Source organism: Hibiscus syriacus, unplaced genomic scaffold (assembly GCF_006381635.1).
Source record: "Hibiscus syriacus cultivar Baekdansim isolate YM2019G1 unplaced genomic scaffold, ASM638163v2 tig00111621_pilon, whole genome shotgun sequence".
In the NCBI taxonomy this organism is placed as follows: Eukaryota; Viridiplantae; Streptophyta; class Magnoliopsida; order Malvales; family Malvaceae; genus Hibiscus; species Hibiscus syriacus.
This window is the reverse complement of record NW_024063138.1, coordinates 264,941-276,390: the sequence shown is the minus strand read 5'-3', so window position 1 is coordinate 276,390 and position 11,450 is coordinate 264,941. Positions and strand designations below refer to the sequence as shown.

The 11,450-nt window shown below is 33.5% G+C and overlaps 1 pseudogene; it reads left to right on the top strand.

The window, feature by feature from the left end:
• The first annotated feature begins 635 nt into the window (after nt 1-635).
• LOC120166017 lies at nt 636-4,427 on the top strand (annotated as a pseudogene).
• The last annotated feature ends 7,023 nt before the right edge of the window (nt 4,428-11,450 follow it).

The following is an 11,450-nucleotide window of genomic DNA, read 5'->3' as shown; positions in this document are numbered from 1 at the left end:
ATCTAGAGGTGTATTGTGACAAATTCAACATGAAATGTCAAACTATCACAACAATGGATAAAATTGTGCCATAAAAATAGACGAATAATCGTGCCATAAAATAAAAAAATAAATGATGTTTCAAGAATATAAGGTACTAAAATCATGGGTAAATTATATATTTAGTATTTAAACTTTTATATTTATTCCATTTTGGTACCTAAATTTTATTTTTTTTCAAAATTATATCTAACATTTAGTTTAGGGTTTAATATGATACTCCACCGTTAAAAAAATTACAGAATTACTGACGTGATATTTTTTTTAATTTTTTTCGATGATGATGCAACATTACCTTACGATGACACGTCCATATCACGTTAAGTTTTTAACGACGATGTATCAAAATAAAATTTAAAATAAACATTAAATATAATCTAAAAAATTAACGTTTATGTATAAAGTGAAACAAAAATAATAATTTAGGCATTAAACTTCTAAAAGCATTAATGCATTGTGCATACGCTAAGCAATTGGTTTAGTTCAGTATTAAACGGTCACATCCAACCCAGCCGCATAATTAGCGCTGCTTACCCATTTTTCCCGCATTATTCAAAACACCAAAATTCAAAGCAACTGAATTAACAAACAGAAAAATGATGCTTCTCCGATTCCAGTCGTTTCTTCATCTCGATTCCTTCCATCCTTCCCACATGCCCGAATTCCCATCTTCGTTTCGCCGGCCGGCCACCCTTACCAAAGCTGCATTTCACAGAAGTGTCGTAGAGAAGAAGAAAGACGAGAACAAGGCGAGTATCTGTACAGCCGACGAGCTTCACTACGTTCAAGTAGAGAAATCCGAATGGAGGGTTGCTCTTTGGAGGTACCTTCCTTCTCCCCAGGCGCCGTCCAGGAATCACCCTTTGTTGCTTTTGTCTGCCGTTGGAACTAATGCTATTGGTTACGATCTCTCCCCTGAGGTCAGCCTTCTGATTGCATTACATTTGCATGCAACTACTTTTAAACATCACAAGGCTTTTCTTTTTCCTTTTCTTAATGGGATTACGATGACTAAAGCTAAGAGATTTTATGGGTTTCTTCTTTTTATTAATTTTTAATCCTCTAATTGTATTTCTCCGTTTTTTATCCTCTCTGCCATTGGATGTCTATTGAATTGATGTTGCAAAATCCTGTTCAGTCCTCGTTTGCACGCTTCATGTCCAGTCACGGATATGACACTTGGATTGTTGAACTCAGAGGTGCTGGATTGAGTGCACAAGGAGTGGACTTTGGACAATATAAAGACCCTTTAGATTCTCCGTTTCACAGGAAGGATTTTTATGTTAGGGATGGAGAATATGGTGGTCATACTTACACCGATGGTAGGAGTTTTTCGATCAAGAGAGGCTTTTCAAGTTTCTCAGAAACAGAAAAGATATCTAATTTAGGTGGAATTAGTGATTTTATCGAAAAGGTTGTAAATATAATTGAAAAAGTCGAAAGACTATCTCCTGCAAGGGTTTTTGATATGCAGATCAGCATTTCTACAGCACAAAAAGATATACAGGAACAACTTGATCTTATGGCGAAGTCTGATTGGGATTTTGATCACTACCTAGAAGAAGACGTCCCTGCTGCGGTTAGGTTCCATCCCTTATAAGTTCATATACCAGCTGGTTACTCATAAACCATAATAACTAACTCAAGTAGTATTAAACTGAATTCATCTTAGATGGAATACATAAGGGATGAGAGCAAACCAGAGGATGGCAAGGTGCTTGCAATTGGTCATTCTATGGGGGGTATCTTGCTATATGCGATGTTATAACTATATGGTAAGATTCCGTGCAAACTTGCTTCTGTCATCTACTATGTTTGTAGAAGCTATTACTGCTGAGAGAATTTTCTGACAGTTACCTTTTAGCATTGCAACATGGTTTGCTATTTTAATGTAAAACTGCATGTTTAATTTCTCTGTTATATCATGATTAGAATTTGTTTAGGAGTTTGAAGTTCGGATTTCACTTAATAAGACCAATTTGAATTTCATTTCCTTTGGACATAGTACCAGGTGAATTAGACTTGTAAAAAATAGTCACTTCTAATCGGCTCACAGCTGGTCTTTTAGTGAATGTCTTCTATATTCTCCTAAATAAAGGGATTGGTTCGGCTGGAAAGGCATAAGAAGTTCGGTGACTTCTCAATTGCTTGTCTACAAAAAGAACAAAAAATTGCTGTAAAAGAAGATCGAATAGATAACCTTACATTAGTGAACCTCTTGTTGAAATAGCCGCCTATCAGCCTTCTTGTTTCTTACTTGCAAACTGATGACTTAATGGATGTAATAAGTCAGATTTTAAAAAAGGTGAGGGCTCTTGTAATTCGATTGTTAAGTAGAGGGAGGTTCTAAGTACTAACTCTGTCTATATTTCATAGATTTTGGTTTATTATTAACTAATTTTAATATTCAAAATACACTATATGAAATATTTCGAGGTTGAGAGACTACTTTCCAAAGATTTATGTCCATCCTTTTCCCTAGGGCTTCCTCAAATAAATGTCTCTCTACTGGATAGCCTTGGGATTTCTTCCATGGTAGGGATCTAGGGGCAGGGCTTCTGTGAATGAATCCTTTAAGGGGAAGGGACTGCTCATATGGTTCACACGGGTACAACAACAGATAGAGGTTTATATGATAGCATCATAGCAATAACATTGATCTCTTTAAGGCCCTTAGATGCAATCAAAATCTCTGCTGTTCTCTAGGGAAGAATCTATCCAAGAGAGCTCTGTAAGTCCCACCTTACTAAATGGATGGAAGAAATTTATGAGCAATTTAAAAGAAAAGTTGCTTACATAGCCAGAACTTCAGAAACTCATGTAATATAGGTACTCAAATCTGGGTATGTTGCGAAACATATTTTCATAGAATCATTTAACTTTGGGAGCTTTCTTTTTCTTATTTTCTTATTTATGATATTTAGGATTGATAGAACTGAAACCTTAACTTTGGAACTAAGAGTCTGTCAGTCTGCCAACTATACTAGTGTTAGCTAAAAGAGAGATCTCTGTAGCACATGGCAATTGTTTTTGTTCCTTGAACAATATATAGGAGTGCTAAAATGTGTAACTTTTATAAGGTTATGAGGGGAAGGATTCTGGATTGGCAGCAATCACTGCGTTGGCATCATCGTTGGACTATATGTCTTCTAAGTCATCACTCAAACTGCTTTTACCCATGGCAAGTGTTAATGAAGCGAATTCCTTAAGCTCTTTCTTGTTTCTCAGTATTATTATCTGCTTGTATACAAATATTGACAATAAGCTGATGCTATTTCTCTTCGACGAGTAGACAGAGCCTGCTCAGGTCCTGAATGTTCCATTCATTCCAATCGGACCATTGATTGCTGCTGCACACCCTTTTGCAACCAACCCTCCCTACATTCTGTCTTGGTTGAGTCCTCAAATTTCTGCCCCAGATATGATGCAGCCGAAGTTGTTTGAAAAGCTTGCAATGGAAAACTTTGGTAACAAAAAATGCTTCACTTTTGCTCTCATCATAATGCAAAAATGCCGAATGTAGACTCTGGAATTAATACTTATAAGTGTTGTATTATATGGATACTTCAAAATTCTTTAAAAGTACACCATGACACAAAAAAGACCTTTCCTACTCTGTAGGTCTGTAAAATCAGAATGCAATGTTCCTTGTGTAGGTTATTCCTATTGAAACATATATCCTTGGCAAGCCCAGAATGATTTAAAATGAGTCTTTTGAAACACCCTTTGACCCCGACACAGTTAGCTTTTTATTGATGCTTTCATTGTTTACTTTTTTGGCCGTTTAATGAATGGCAATTAAAAGCATAATTTGCAGAGACAGTGCCTGCCAAGCTTCTCTTGCAGCTAGCGACAGCCTTTCACGAGGGTGGATTGCATGACCGAAGTGGAACATTCTTCTACAAGGATCATCTCGGTAAAAGCAATGTCCCTGTCCTAGCAATTGCCGGAGACCAAGATCTGATATGTCCACCTGAGGCTGTATATGGTATGATGCAATTCATGTATCCTATCAAGATTGGATCTAATTTATCATTCGGCTTTGCTTCTTTTCTCTCATTCGGTTTATAACGATATCAATCAAGCAGAAACAGTGAAGCTTATTCGTGAGCCATTGATCACTTACAAAGTTTTTGGAGAACCTGGTGGTCCTCATTATGCTCACTATGATCTAGTGGGTGGCCGATGGGTGAGATTTACAAAGATTTTGTTACTCCATAGTAAATGCAACTTAGCCAGTGGAAATCGTTCCAAATTTAAGCGACACAACAACTTTTGGTGCAGGCTGTAGATCAGGTATATCCATGTTTAATTGAATTTCTCGATCATCACGACGCAGAAGAAAGGATTCAATAAAAGGAATCTTCAAGGCAGTCTTCCCTTAAATTTCCACATCAAGTAGTACATGCATACATGCATACATAAAAGGAGGCAAAATATCCATACCATGCTTGTATTTCTATTGCTGTACTCGAGTTTGGGCATGATTACAGACATTTAGAAATTGTATAGATAGTTATATGATATTATGTATATATACACTAACACACATAACAGTTCTGTCTCTCACAATAATACTTGATCATTTGTATATGGTTAAGCATTGGAAATTTTGACTCACAGAAAAGATTTGATGATGTTAAGGTAAATATTTCAAATAAGCTCCCCTTTTACCCACAATTAACATGGCTCAAGGATGTTGTGTTGTATGTTTAATCCACAATTTAAAGCATGTAACCCTTGAATAATCACAGTCCAAGTTCACGATTCATCAAGTTTCGTTTTATAAATAAATAGTGGAAGCCGAGGTGAAATGAACAATGTTACCTCAAAGCCAGATCGATCTTGTTCAAGAATGAAAATTAGAATGTGCAATTCATTATTTTCATAAAACAATGGTCTTCGGTTGGCTTCATTAGAACGAAGTACGACTTATCGAAATGTAAACTATTTTTACAAATTATATCTATACTTTTGTACAATATCGATATTTTTGTTTTTGGGAGTTTATGATCACTGACAACCCATACACATTCTGTAGATGTAACTATTCAAACCCATAATTTAAAGAGAGAATAATACTCTCTTTAATTATTGAGGTCGTTTAATAAGTTCAAATGTGTCCAACATAAATGTCATTAGGAGAGGATGTGATGAAATAAAATTAAAGAAATAGAGAATATGTTATTGTATTTGGGGAGAGAAAATGTAGCAAAAACACAATTAAAAAATGATCTCATCTCTTCTCTTCGCTAATCCTCAAGTCCTTATCAGGGACTGCCAAGATTGCAAAATTCCAACATATCATGGCATCATATGTATATATATATATAGAGAGAGAGAGGGGTCCATGTTACACAATATAATCCTCTTTTAATTTTATATAAATCTAAGACCGTTGAAAAATTAAAAATGAATGACTGAGATTAACAGTAAGAAATAAGAATATTCATTGAAAAAAACATATATATTTATATATATATATATTATATATATATATATATAAAAGATGTTTTTACACATATTTAGAACCATTGGATGAAAAAAATAGATGATTGAGATTAGCAATGGGAAATAAGAAGATATTCACTAGAAAAAAAATAAGTAATTAATCTCAACCATCTATTTCCACTCATCTAACGGTTCTCTATACATGTAAAACTAAAGAGTTTTATATTATGTAAGTGGATCGTGTATATATATATATATATATATAAATACTACCTTGCTCACCAAGCTAGCACTTCACGTGGTCCCCCTCTACTTTTTCTTTTCTGAAAAGAGTCCCAAGAGCCGCCATAAAGTAGTCAGCAAAAAAAGAAAAAAGAAAAGAAATGTTTGAAACCAGTAAGTCAGTTCGTGGTTGTTTCTGCTTTACTTGCCCACCAAGCTCGTACGAACAGCTATAAATAAACTCACATTCTCAAATCTCATCTCCCAATCTCAGAACTCACCATTTGCCTCTGCCATGGCGACACCTGGACACCAACTTGCTGAAGTTTACGTGATGCAGAAGCTCCATAAGGAGAAAATGAAGAGAGAAGAAGAAGAAGAAGAAGAAGAAGCAAAAGCAAAAGCGAAGACTGAGGATGTTGGGTTTGCAGTGAAGGAATCCAGTGGTTGTTTCCCATCGATATTCAACAAGGTTCACCCGGGTCAGGCGTCAACCTTGGATCATGTAATAAACGAAGAAAAGGATCATGACAAGAACAAAGCTGGTTAACTGGACTTTATTGCAATGTAATATTGATCTCTTATATGTTTAATCTGAAATTATTGTGATTATCCTTGTATCAGTCGTTGGGACGTCTTATAAGTCATCAGTCAAAATGCTTTTACCACTGGCATGTGTAGTTGAAGAGAATTGCTTAAGCTCTTTCTTGTTTCTCAGTATTATCATCTGCTTGTATAAAAATATGGACAATAAGCTATATGTTATTTCTCTTTGACAAGTTGGCAGAGCCTGCACAGGCCCTGAATGTTCCTGTCATTCCAATCGGACCAACGATTGTTGTTGCCTGTCCTTTTGTAACCAACTTTCCCTACCTTCTGGCATTCCAACCCGTGGTTAAAAAGTTAACGTTGATGTTGAATGTTAATTACCATAAGTCTGTGGCGGACATATGTATATTCCAGGGTAGGCATGTGTCTACCCTAAAATCCGATTTTTTATATTAGTTATTCATTTTACTGATCTTGTCTATTCTGAAATTTTATTTATGCCTATCTCAAACGAAAAATTTCTATTATTAATACATATGTGTCCACCCAAAAAATATTTCTAGATCCGTCACTGCCATAAAGTAATGACACAAAATCTTTGGAAAAAATGTCACATTAGTAGTTCTGTTTATTTTTTAACAACGGTGATCGAAATGAAACTAAAATATAATGTTAGCAATGATTTTAGAAAAAAATAGTCAAGTGACCAAAATAGAGCTAAAGTTATAATTGTGTGACTAAATATATAGTTTACTTTAAAAACAAATAAATGTATCAAAATCTATATAAAATAAAGGGTAAAGTACACAATGGTCCCCTAACTATAAGATATTGTTTTGTTGACTCCTTCGACTATTAAAAGTTACAAAAAGGTCTCTATACTATAGGGAGTTGCTTTGTTGAGTCCAACGACTATTAAAAGTTACAAAATGGCCACCCAACTATTTATTATACTCCAAACTTGTCATTTGTCGCTAAAAAAATAACGGTCGTCTGAGTTGGACGTTAACATGTTGACTAAGATATGATAGTCATTTGAGATTATGAGATCATGTTTTATCATATCTCAGTCAACAGATTAACGTCTAGCTCAGATTGTTTTTAATTTTTTAACGGAAAATGACAAGATAGGACCATAATAAATAGTTGAGTGATCATTTTGTAACTTTTAATAATCGATGGACTCAACAAAATAACTCCCTATAGTCGGAGGACTATTTTATAACTTTTAATAGTCGGAGGACTTAACAAAGCATTATGTTATAGTTAGGGGATCATTTGTGTATTTTACCCTAAAATAAATTAGGCTTAAGGGGTTATTTTATCATTGTAACAAATTAACATCGACAATTGTGTCCTTGCTTTTTAATTGTATCAATTTTGACCTCAAATTCATTTAAATGGCATCAATTTCGTCATTTGATCAATGTTGATCATTGTAGTACTTGTAATACTCAAATTTTGTTTGGCCTACCTTTTACGAGGCCCAAACATTTTTGTTGAAGCTAATTGTGAAGTTTGATACATCAGTTGTCTTGGACCAAATTTCAAGCAAGATCTTGATATTTCCAAGGCATGATTTTTCTTGAAATATAATCGGCTTTCAGTTAGCTTTCTAACGCATTTTGAAACGTCTCAAACAGACATCGGGAACTCAAGATATGCTTATTTTAGCGAGGACAACACGTGGAGAAAATTGAATATGGATCCAATAAGGGAATTTTAATTTATTACAAAATTTCAATTATTTTATTGATTATTTATAATTAAATTCAACTCTAGGCTTTTCATTATTTATTAAGGGTAATTTAAGATCTTTTTATTTTATTTATTTTTCTTTTCTTTAAATTGGTGTATCTAGCATTAATAAAAAAGATACTATGATTTTCTTGTAACATCCAAAAACTGGGCTAGCGACTAAAATGTAAGTTTTTGAAACTTGGTGCTCAATTATGAAAATTTGAAAAGTTTAGGGACATAATTAGAATTTCGTTGTGTAGGACTGATTAACAAAGAAGGAATGATGAAAGGGTATATTAGTCAATTGATAAGAAAAGGAATTAAAAATTCAATTGGGGTGTTTTAAATGGCACATGGAGTTGGAAGGAGGAAAAATATCAGATAAGTCTAGAAGCCATCTTCCTCATTTCTTCCTTCTTACACCGTGAGCTTCATAGTTAAGGTAAGAATATTTTCAGTTGGTTGATTCTTGTAATTTATGAGTGATTGTGATTCTTGGAGCATTAGAAAAGCTTTTAGAAGCTTAAAGAGAAGTAAAAATTAAAGGATTTACAAATTACGAGAGATTGAATATAAGTGGTTTTTAATTGAAATTTTGAGAGAGGAGTTTTAAATGGATTTTTAAGTCATATTTGACTTGTCATCAGTAAGAATAAGAGATTTATGAACGGAATTATAACAAAGTTAAATATTTGGTAAGATTTTTAGTTTCAAGTGTTCTAGTTAAATATTGGATGCTATGATATGTTAGAATGATATAAGATGGTTTGGGTGAGTGTAGTTGAGTTTAAAGTGCTGAAAGGAGTTCAAAGTATGGATTTTGTATAAGTTTTGGTAAATTTTCGGGTAAAAGAAATGAATTCTGGGCAAGTGGTATCGGTACTGGATGAACAGTACCGATACTTATAAGCAAAAGTAGAAGATATTTGAGTTAGAGTATCAATACTGGAAGAACAGTATCGAAGAAGAATACGATACCATATGGTGGAATTAAATAAATCAGTAGTGTAGTATTGATACTAGAGGAGTAGCATCGATACCAAGGGTATCGATACTAGAGTAAGGGTATCGGTACCATTTTCAAAGATGGATTCCAGTATGTAATAAGGGTATCAATACTGAAGTAGAGTATTGATACCACAATTGAGGAAGTATCGGTACTGTACCATGGTGTTGGTAATGCTCAATTTGTAACAGTCTTTTAATGGTTTTTAATTCTATGTTTAATCGAATTAAATTGTGATTTGGAAGTGACTATTTTGCCCTCATTATTTAGCTTATAAATAGAAGGGTAATTTCATTCACTTTGATATATCTCAAACAATCATTTGCTTTGAAACACTCATCTCTTTTGAGTGTTGTTTGAGTTGAGAGAATAGCAATACCACCAAGTTCACTCCAGTTTTCGGGTGTACGAATTCTTGGAGAGCCGTGTTAATCTCAGGGGGCTGTTCGTCCATTGTAGCAATTACACACATCGGGGCGAATTTGCTTCTAAGGCAGTGGATTACCACGATACGGTTATCATTCTGATTGATTATTTTATTTAATATTTTCCAGTCAGTGCTAACGCCTCGTTTTGCAGCAGTCTATTTTACCAACAATTTAGAAGCAAATTCTTTACTGCTGCATTTTAATTATGGCTTTGTCTAATATTTGCTCGTGTTGGACTCGAAATCTGAGTTCTCAACATAGGCTTTGAAGAGTCGGTGTTGTTCAGCCTAAATAGTAAGCTTTCTTTCAGTATTTCACAATTACATGCATTCTGCCAAAGTAGAAGTAAAATGGTAGAAGTTGAAATGCCCTAGAAACCAAAGACTGAACATGAGACAAGAGAATTAAAGGTATATGGCAGAACAATATTAAAAGGTTTAAAATCTTATGCACGTTAGCCATTAAATTCATTATTGAACGTTTTTTTAAACGTTGGTTTTAACCGTAGCAAATGCGTGAAGTTAATGCATGAGATTAATGTATAATCATGCATGGTTTAAAGCATAGTTTTTGTTTTTGTTTTTAGCATGAATGTGTTATAATCATTATGGCATTATTGTTATGCTTTAATCATTGAAACGGTTGATTTATATTAAAGGTGTAAAATCAGGTATGTACCTTTATATTTTTTTTAGATTGCCAACGTTATGAAACTACCATAATTGAATATTAGTGGTATATTCAATGCCTTGAAGAATGAAGGTACATAAGTTATAAAATTTATGATGGTAACTTATGTGAATAAATGTTTTTGACATTTGCATTGTTTGCATTTATAAATGCACAATAATATATATTAATCATGTGGTTTGAGAGATTAATATTAAATTAATACATCATCAAATTATGAATTGATGATAGTTGATATATGGGTACGAGAGATAATGCATATGTGATATTTGGTTCATGTGGAGATATAAAATAACTTATTCCCATGTGGGGTAATATAGTTCCTGAAAACTAAGGTGAAAATAGTTATAAATATTTTTTACCTTACTAATAATTTTCTTTGAGAAATTTGTAAAGATACAAGAAATGTGTAATATTTGGAGAAATATGGAGCTGGTAAAGCTGAAATGAGAAGATTCTCCAAAATCGAATAGTTGTTAAATTCGATTTGATTTCCACAATCTCTTGAAGATAAGAAACCAAAATCCTAAGATAAGGATCTTGTCACTATCAATTATTGTTAGTAAATTAATTTCGTGACTAACCATGTATATTCTTCATTTGACTTCAGAAGATTCAAAAGAGATGATGGTTCAGATGAAGAGATTATCATGATGGATTTTGGGATGATGCTGATTAAAAAATGATGATGCAAAGGCTGAAATAGCATGCATGGTGAGGATGAATAAGTCTATTTGGAAATGACGATTCTACCTGCGAGGTCAGATTATTTAGACTTGTTTCCTGTTAATTCATGCCTTTTAAATACATGAATTATATTGCATGAGTCTTTAAGTTAGTCTTTTAAACTTAGTGGAAATATTGTGAAATGAGATAAACCACTAGTTAAGACTAAAATAGTGAAAAACCACTAGCAAAGACTAAGGTAGTGCTACTAAGGATAAGGTAGTAGTGCAAGCCCGAAATATATATGCTTAATAAGATACTATTGTGAGTGAAAGTATCAAACATAATTCTTTAAAGAGATCTTATTTAAAGAAAGAGAAAATCTCTAAATAATTTATTTGAAAGTAGTGTGATGAGTATGATGTGCATGTCTAGGATTGGTTCTATGAGGACTTGGTACTTAAGCATGCCTAGTGCACCACCTCTCTTTCATAGAAACCTATATGGTGCATTGTTCATTACTATGCTCACTATTCTAATTGATAAAATACTATGACAAGAACTCTTTAAACTTAGTGTAGAATTTAAAAGAGTAGAGATTAATTTGGTTGAGTTAAATACCAAACTTAGTCATAGTAAATAAAATATGTGATGATCTC